Source organism: Capra hircus, unplaced genomic scaffold (assembly GCF_001704415.2).
Source record: "Capra hircus breed San Clemente unplaced genomic scaffold, ASM170441v1, whole genome shotgun sequence".
In the NCBI taxonomy this organism is placed as follows: domain Eukaryota; kingdom Metazoa; phylum Chordata; class Mammalia; order Artiodactyla; family Bovidae; genus Capra; species Capra hircus.
In genome coordinates, this window is record NW_017211802.1 from 1 (window position 1) to 8547 (window position 8547).

At 44.4% G+C, this 8547-nt stretch overlaps 1 pseudogene; it reads right to left on the reverse strand.

The window, feature by feature from the left end:
* Positions 1-5243: 5243 nt before the first annotated feature.
* Positions 5244-5611, reverse strand: LOC108635192 (annotated as a pseudogene).
* Between the last annotated feature and the right edge of the window lie 2936 nt (positions 5612-8547).

Sequence of the window (8547 nt, forward strand, 5' to 3'; positions counted from 1 at the left end):
GGGGATAGCCCCCTGTTAATGTCAAAAGAGGTGAAAGGCACAAAATAGTAAGACAGACAGATTCTGGGTTTTGGGGGTAGAAGCTTGAGAATGGGGCCCCTCGAGGCCTGATCTCACCTTTGCCCGTCAGGCTTCATGAACATTTGCCATGGGCGGGATTCCCCACGCTGACTCCTGGCAGTCCATTCTACATGTACCGTAATCTTAATTAATGCTTATTTACTTTACTGAATTAAAAAAAATTATAAAAACAAATATAAATCACTGAAAGGTAAAGAAATCCATAATCTGTGATCGAAAACTTCATTCTAAGAAAACTGTGTTCTCTTAACCTAGAAAGTAGACTAAATTCCAGTCTGGGGCCAGCTTACCAGACAACAAACAAACAAAAACAACTGTTTATGGGTAAGCTTAGAAAAGTATTTTCCATATATCTTGAAGGAGCAGTATTTTTGCAAAGGCATAAGTGTGAAACCATAGAAGGCATGTTTAAAACATGATTAAATTGAAACTGACAAAGTAATCTGGTCATTGCTGTGACTTGAAACACTTGAATATGATAGCTAGAATTATAACTGACAGTATTTTACCAGAACATATCAGATTTTCATGAATGTCACATAATTTCTAGGATATCTATACTAGTATCATCAACCATACAATATAACTTGAGAAGATTCATCACTCTTTCTGACAATACTTCCCATTTAGTTTAACATGCCAAATGAACTCAAGTTGTTAAATATCGCTCTTTGGGAGCTCTCAGGGGCCCTCTGAAGCATCTCAAAGTTAGCTAGAAGTCAATTATTTAGGAAGGTTTGTTCATAAATATCAAAAGGGTTTATAACAGTCAGGTAGGATCACATAAGTTACTGTGAAACAATACTTCTCCACTTAGCCAAAATTAACAATAGATTTCAAAGGTAAACCTAGAACAGATCACTTAAGAGGTAAAGAAACTTAAAATCCATTAGCAAAGGCAGTTCAACATCTCAAGAAAGCTTGTACAAGGCACAAAACTCTTTTCTGGGGGTTCATCTTCCCTAAAACCTCCTTATCCCTTTCTGCCGGAAGCCAGTGTGAGGAATCCCGCCCGTGACAAGGTCATGAGGAAGGAAGCTGACATACGCAAGGCGTGCTCAGACTTCAGGGCCCCTCTGGAAATTCCTAAGCATGTACCCCAACAAAAATCTGCCGGCTTTTGTGCTCTGCTTTTCCACTCTTCTGACATTTTCTGGAAAAAGTCAATTCAGGGCTTTAGTCTTCTGCATTTGAAAGAGTGTTCCAATCCAAAAAACCCCTCTGATGGCTTTCTAGCCTGCCTGCAGGACTCTGCGAGTGTGATTGTTTGAGGCCTCCTGACCGCAGGAGGCACAGGAAGCTTAAAACATCCTAGGAATGTAGGGGCTTCCGAAGAGTCAAAATCTTTAGAATAGGACTGATTAAAAGTTTCATTTGTTGAGTCAATGCTTGCTGCCAAATTTTCATATCCTTTATTTTTAGATATAGTTGGTATATAGAAAAACAAGTAGTAGACCTGGTATTAGCAACATTAGATCTTCGAGTTAAGTACCTTCTTTGTTATATCCCACTGCACCTTTGTTCTATAGAGATGTAACTTTAATGCTTTAAGGAGATGCAGATTAAAGAAAAACACTTCAGGGGAAACAAAATTAGCATTCATTAAGGAAGAGAGCTAAAAAGTGTTAACAAGCCTCTTGGCCAGAAGATAATGTAAATCACCTGAGACCTTTTGTATACAAAATGATGTATAGAAAGAGTCTGGGCTGCGAACGCTACATAATTCTGTGTTACCCATTGATCTCCATGTTTTATCAAAAGTATAAAAGGCCTTCTGAACAATAAAGGATCGGACCAGTTTCTCGAACTAGTCTCTCGGCCTGGTTTCTTGGGACTCTGGCTCCCTCCATGTCTTTCTCTCTCTTTCTTCTCTCCCTTTCCTTCTCTCTGCTCTTTACTTTAACTTCAGGCTGAATCTCCACCTGGGGCGCGGAGGCTCGCCAGGTCTACTTACTTGCCCTGGCTGTTAAGACCCGCACGAAAGGGAGCTTAAGGCGAGGCACCCTTAGATATTCAAGCGGGCGCCGGTGGCCCAACGTAGATGGTGCAAATTCCTTGTCTGGAATTTTATTGGCCTTCCGCGTAAACCAAGCTATTCAGCCCTCTTCCTCCACTTAATCTTCTTACTACACTATAGTTTCTTAATCTAATCTTACATTAATAAACAAACAAGTCTTTCCACGCCAACGCCGTCCACCCTTCGAATTCCCTGGATCCACCGGGGCTGGACCCCGGCACCTTTCTGTGCCCATTCCTTTGCTTCTCTCATCCTGGAACTGCCACCTGTAAGTCAGAACTACCTCTTTTTCCTTTATAAAATGCAATTTCATTCCTGATACCTTCTTTAATAACAAGACATACATTTTCCTTAGGCAACCAAGAGCTGACTTTTATATTGGCATTCTATAGGTTGGCGAACATACACATCAGTGATACTATCGAAAAAAAAAATTGCTTTCTTATAGTGAACATCTTAGGATTGCACCAGACACTATTCAGGATAGTAAAAAATCTCTTTAGTTTCTGTGTAAGAGGAAGGTCCTGTCAAGTACTGAATGTTTCAGAACTTTAATTTATTTGGAAATGACCTAGCTATTCAATACTCTTTCGTCACTTCAGTTCTGTTCCGTTCAGTAGCTCAGTCGTGTCCGACTCTTTGCGACCCCATGAATCACAGCACGCCAGGCCTCCCTGTTCATCACCATCTCCCAGAGCTCACTCAGACTCAGGTCCATCAAGTCCGTGATGCCATCCAGCCATCTCATCCTCTGTCGTCCCCTTCTCCTCCTGCCCCCAATCCCTCCCAGCATCAGAGTCTTTTCCAATGAGTCAACTCTTCTCATGAGGTGGCCAAAGTACTGGAGTTTCAGCTTTTGCATCATTCTTTCCAAAGAAATCCCAGGGTTGATCTCCTTCAGAGTGGACTGGTTGGATCTCCTATCAGTCCAAGGCACTCTCAAGAGTCTTCTCCAACACCACAGTTCAAAAGCATCCATTCTTTGGCGCTCAGCCTCCTTCACAGTCCAACTCTCACATCCATACATGAGCAAGGATAAACCATAGCCTTGACTAGACGGACTTTAGTAGGCAAAGTAATGTCTCTGCTTTTGAATATACTATCTAGGGTGGTCATAACTTTTCTTCCAAGGAGTAAGCGTTTTTTAATTTCATGGCCGCAATCACCCTCTGCAGTGATTTTGGAGCCCCCCAAAATAAAGTCTGACACTGTTTCCACTGTTTCCCCAACTATTTCCCATGGAGTGATGGGACCGGATGCCATGATCTTCGTTTTCTGAATGTTGAGCTTTAAGCCAACTTTTTCGCTCTCCTCTTTCACTTTCATCAAGAGGCTTTTTAGCTCCTCTTCTCTTTCTGCCATAAGGGTGGTGTCATCTGCATATCTGAGGTTATTGATATTTCTCCCAGCAATCTTGATTCCAGCTTGTGTTTCTTCCAGTCCAGTGTTTCTCATGATGTCCTCTGCATAGAAGTTAAATAAGCACAGTGACAATATACAGCCTTTATGTACTCCTTTTCCTGTTTGGAACCAGTCTGTTGCTCCATGTCCAGTTCTAACTGTTGCTTCCTGACCTGCATACAGATTACTCAAGAGGCAGGTTAGGTGGTCTGGTATTCCCATCTCTTTCAGATTTTTCCACAGTTTATTGTGATCCACACAGTCAAAGGCTTTGGCATAGTCAATAAAGCAGAGATATTCAGGTAAACAAAATCTGGAGAAACTACTGTAAGTGCAATTCAGTTCAGTTGCTCAGTCGTGTCTGACTCTTTGCGACCCCATGGACTGCAGGATTCCAGGCTTCCCCATCCATCACCAACTCCAGGACCTTCCTCAAACTCATGTCCATTGAGTCAGTGATGCCATCCAACCAGCTTATCCTCTGTTGTCCCCTTTTCCTCTGCCTTCAACTGAGACTATTATAGACAGTTATTTTAAAGTATAATTATTTTAATAGTTTATCTAAAAGCTCATACCACATTCACATTTTTAGGAATTTTTGTTTTGTTTTGTTTTTAGAGGTCCTTTCTTTGTTGACAAGCTGTTAGGGGAAGCACGCTGATTGAAACCACCCACCCTGGCCAGGCACCATAGTAACCATTTGCATGAGTTGTTTCATGACGAGATCCTGATAAGGAATATGGAACTAATAAGCCACCACCAACCAGAAGAGTTTGGGAAAGATCTAAAGGAGACACCGAATGTCCGTCCACTTCCCAGAATCCCTCTTGCTAGCATCCATTTTGGCTGAGTGATGCGTGTGCCACCAGGAAAGACTCTGAATTAGAATGATTGGCCAAAGACCACCCGGAAACTAGTCCCATCAGCATAAAACCTGAGACTGCAAGCCACATGGCAGAGTAGTTCTCCTGGGTTCCCTTCCCCTACTGCTCTCCACCTGGGTGTCCTTTCCCAGTAATATCTCTTGCTTTGTCAGCACATGTGTCTCCTTGGACAATTCATTTCTGAGTGTTAGACAAGAGCCCAGTTTTGGGCCCTGGAAGGGGTCCCTCTTCCTGTAACAAAGCTTGTGACAGATATAACAATATAGAAATATTTAACTAATAGTAAACTTAGGCACTATGAAAATTTTATGCTTAATGTTAATGACTCATAGACATGCCTATATTAGAAAAAAATAAATATTATATATTTAATATTGATTATTTCCCAGTTTACATGAATCCAAAATTCATTTAGGTCAATTTTTTTCTTGTATTTAGAATTGTTTGATTTGTATGTGTTTCCTTTTCTTTAGATTATTTAAATAAGAACTCACAACTTCAACAATATTATCAAAAAGCAGAAGACTCACACTGAGACATACGTAAATCCACATAGACAGACAGAGATCTTCTAGTTTTCCGCCTAAGATTTAAAATATCTCTTTGACCTCGTTTTTGTTGGGGGGGGGGCTTGAAGTTCTCTTCTACTGAAGGCTAAGGTCTCAGGCAAAGTGCACAGTGTTTTTCAAGGCAAGGGTTAACTTCAAGCTTGGCCCTAGGCAGGCCTTTTTAACAAGCTAATTGTGTGTGTGTGTGTGTGTGTGTGTGTGTGTGTGTGTGTGTGTGTGTGTGTTTACAGTGTTTTTAAAGCAAGCTCTGGCCAGTTTTATTAAAGAAATTGCGCATGGCTTGCTTCTCACCGCTCTGGCCTGGCTTCTAAGAGCATCAGAGTCTCCTGGACCGACGGCCGCCAGTGTGCATGCTCTGCAGTGCCTTCCGCACGCTGTGCCCGAGCCAGGATCATCGCCACTGCAGTGACGGCGCCAGTGTTGGCCGACATGGCGTGATGCTCTATTGTAGATTTCCTCAAGGCTGGGCAGTTGTTGGCGAGGATGCCCAGTTTCGCTTTGCCTTGTCTGATTATTTTCAGAGTCTGTTTGTACCCCAGCACGTACTTTCCACTTTTCATAACCAGCTGGAGCCTAGAGTTGATCGACTCCACTGACTTTTTCGTCTTCTTTGCGGCCACCATCTTCCTGCCTTAGATGCGGGACTCCCCCAACCAAGAGCAGCCACCAAGATGGACGGGGGGCGAGAAAGGAAGCTAATTGTTTTTAATTGCATTTGCAAAGAACCAGCTTTACAGTTTCCAAGAAAAAGTACCGAGGTCCAGCCCCAGTGGATCCAGGGTGATTCGAAGGTGGGGACGGAGTTGGCGTCTCTGGAAATGACTTGTTTAATTACAGATAGAAAGGGATTAGAAGATTAGTGGAGAAAAGGAGGCTGAATAACTTGGTTCACATGGGATACCAATCACCACTTACGCAGGCGCAGGGTCTTTCCGTTCTCCAGAAGGAGAGGTGGCACTGAGGCCCCCCGGTCCGATCTTAGACCCAGCAAAATTAGTAGGCTTGGTGGTACCATGTACCAGATGGGAATTCGGCCAGAAAATAGTAGGAGAGAAAAAAAGGGGCTGAATAACTTGGTTTACGTGGGATACCAATAAAATTCCAGACAAGGAATTTGCACCATCTACGTTGGGCCACCGGTGTCACTTGAATATCGAAGTGCCCCTCCTTGGGCTCCTTCTCGCGTGGTCTTGAAAACTGGGGCGAATAAGTAGACTTGGAGGGCACCCACGCTCCAGATGGGAATTCAGCCCGAAAAATGGGAGCAGAAAAGAACGACATGAGGGAATCAGTCTTTCCGAAAACTGATCCGATTTCTTTATTTTTGGGTTTGCTTATATACCTCTTGTTACACATAGGGATGAATACAGAGTCACGTGGGAGTCGGCGGTCCTGACCTTTATCAAATCAGGTGCTTCACATAAATGCATAAAAAAGGTCTTAGGGATATTACATCATCTTCTGGCCATGAGTGAGACCTGCTAACATTTTATGATCCTTTCTTTCTGATAACCAAAAAACTTATTTTTTCCAAGGGTGTTTTTTCTTAAACCAGGCACCACCCTCCAAATAAAGTTACATTCCTATAGGGTGAGGGTGTAGTGAGTTACAATCAAGAAAGGAATTTATTTAACGCAAGGTTAACATGATTAGTCTTAAAGGTTAATACTTATTTCTCCTATATGCTTAAAGGTTAATACTTATTTCTCCTATATGTTAGTTATATTCATTATAAGGGTAGGGAATATGGAGATTTAGCAGCAAATATCAGCCCATAAATGAAAATCCTTTCACCAACGCTCCCTTAAGATCTATTTAGTCTTAAGATATGATAAAGTTACATTCTTACATAGCAAGGACACAATGTTTTATGACAAAGTACAGTGATCTATTACAAAAGAGAAAATCCATTAACTCAAAAAGTCTAGTATCACTAACATCAAAAACTACTATATTTCCTTTGCTATATTCCAAATACATTGATTAGTATATTCCCAGGTGTCCAAGGATATGGAGGCCTGGCGGCAATCATTGACTCAACAAGAAGAAAAGGTCCTATGCTAATTAAGACTCTCAAAATACTCCAAAACTCTCTGTGCTGTTTACAGTTGAGAGGTAGTAAACAATCATGTGCTAGAGGCAGCAGTATGGATAATCCTGTCACACAAGCTAGTCTGTCAGCAGAGAGGTTTGACCTGAGACATCCTTGTCCCACCCAGAGCAGGGAATTAGCAGCAATTATTGACACAACAAATGAAGAACCCTTCACCAATATAATTCCTAACCAACTATACTAACAGTTTCTAACTCCCAAAAGAATTTGCCTTTAGTAAGTCTAAAACATCTCGTGCCTCTCAGGTTGGGAGGCTGTAAACAATCACATGTGGCCGACAAACCTATACAGGTGGGCTAGATAACCTTCAGAGGAGTCGGCAAGCTGAAACACTCTTGTCACGCCAAAGAATTTTTATTGCCTTGGAGCTGGCACGTTTACTCCTTCTCCGAGAGAAACAGTTATGGGGGAGAGCCCCGCCGTAAAGTCAGAGGTGTAGGTGAGAACATAAAACAGACTCTGGTTTGGGGGTTAGATGCTCGGGAACAGGGGGTTTCCTGAGGCTTGATCACGCCTTTGCGTATGCCAAGCCTCCTTCCTCATGACCTTGGCCACGGGCGGAATTCCTCACGCTGGCCCCCGGCAAAAAGAAAAAAAATTTATTTTAACCAATTTTCTCTGGTTCTATAGAATATCATGTCCATCCTAAGGTCAGGTCATCTTTCTTTTCTGTAGTCATAGTTTTATACCTAAATTGTAGACAGATCAGCTGACAAGGTTTCCGTAGCTGAACCTGCGGAAGGATCATTAACCTGGTCTGTTCCAAGAGCAGTGCAGTGGCCTCGCTCGCCCAGCCCAGCTTGTGAGCCTCTCCTCCAACCGTGCAGCGCTGGATAAGAAGGTAGGGAGGGAAAGACGTTTGGAAGGTGGCGCGCCTGGGCGGGCGGTTGGGCCGGTGGCTTTTCCAGTGGTAGGGGATGAGGGCCGCGCGGAGAAGGTGGGGGCGGCGTGCATAGTGGGGGTCGGGTGGGAAAGGCAGCTCTCCTCCACCTTCCCACCTGCTCCTCTGCACCTCCATCCCGGCCAGGTGCCACCATAGCCCCCGCCACTGGCACCCTCTCTGGTGTCCCTCTTCTGCTGGACCTCCTGGCCACGTTCCTTAGAGGTTAGGTCTGATGGTTCAGGGCGGGGCTGGGGGTGTTCAGCCACCCCCATTCCACCCCTGCGCCTTTGCCTGTGGCGCCAGCCACGACTGCCTTGCCCCTGGCCACGGACCGCATGGCGTGGATCCTCCAGTCACATCTCAGTGGGCTGTGCGGCGTGACGGGTGTTGGTTCCCTGCCACAGGGCAGCGTGCCTGCCTGTCGCCTCCCACCACTGGCCCTGGACGGGTCTGCCTTGGCCGGTCTTTGGTGTGCGCTGCTCTGGGCCTACCACGTGGTCACCAGGTGCCTCCCCACCCCTCCGAGTCTCGGGGCTTGCTCCCAATCCCCCTTCCCCACGCATCCTGCGGCTGTCTTGTCTGGTTCTCCCGCCCTCTTG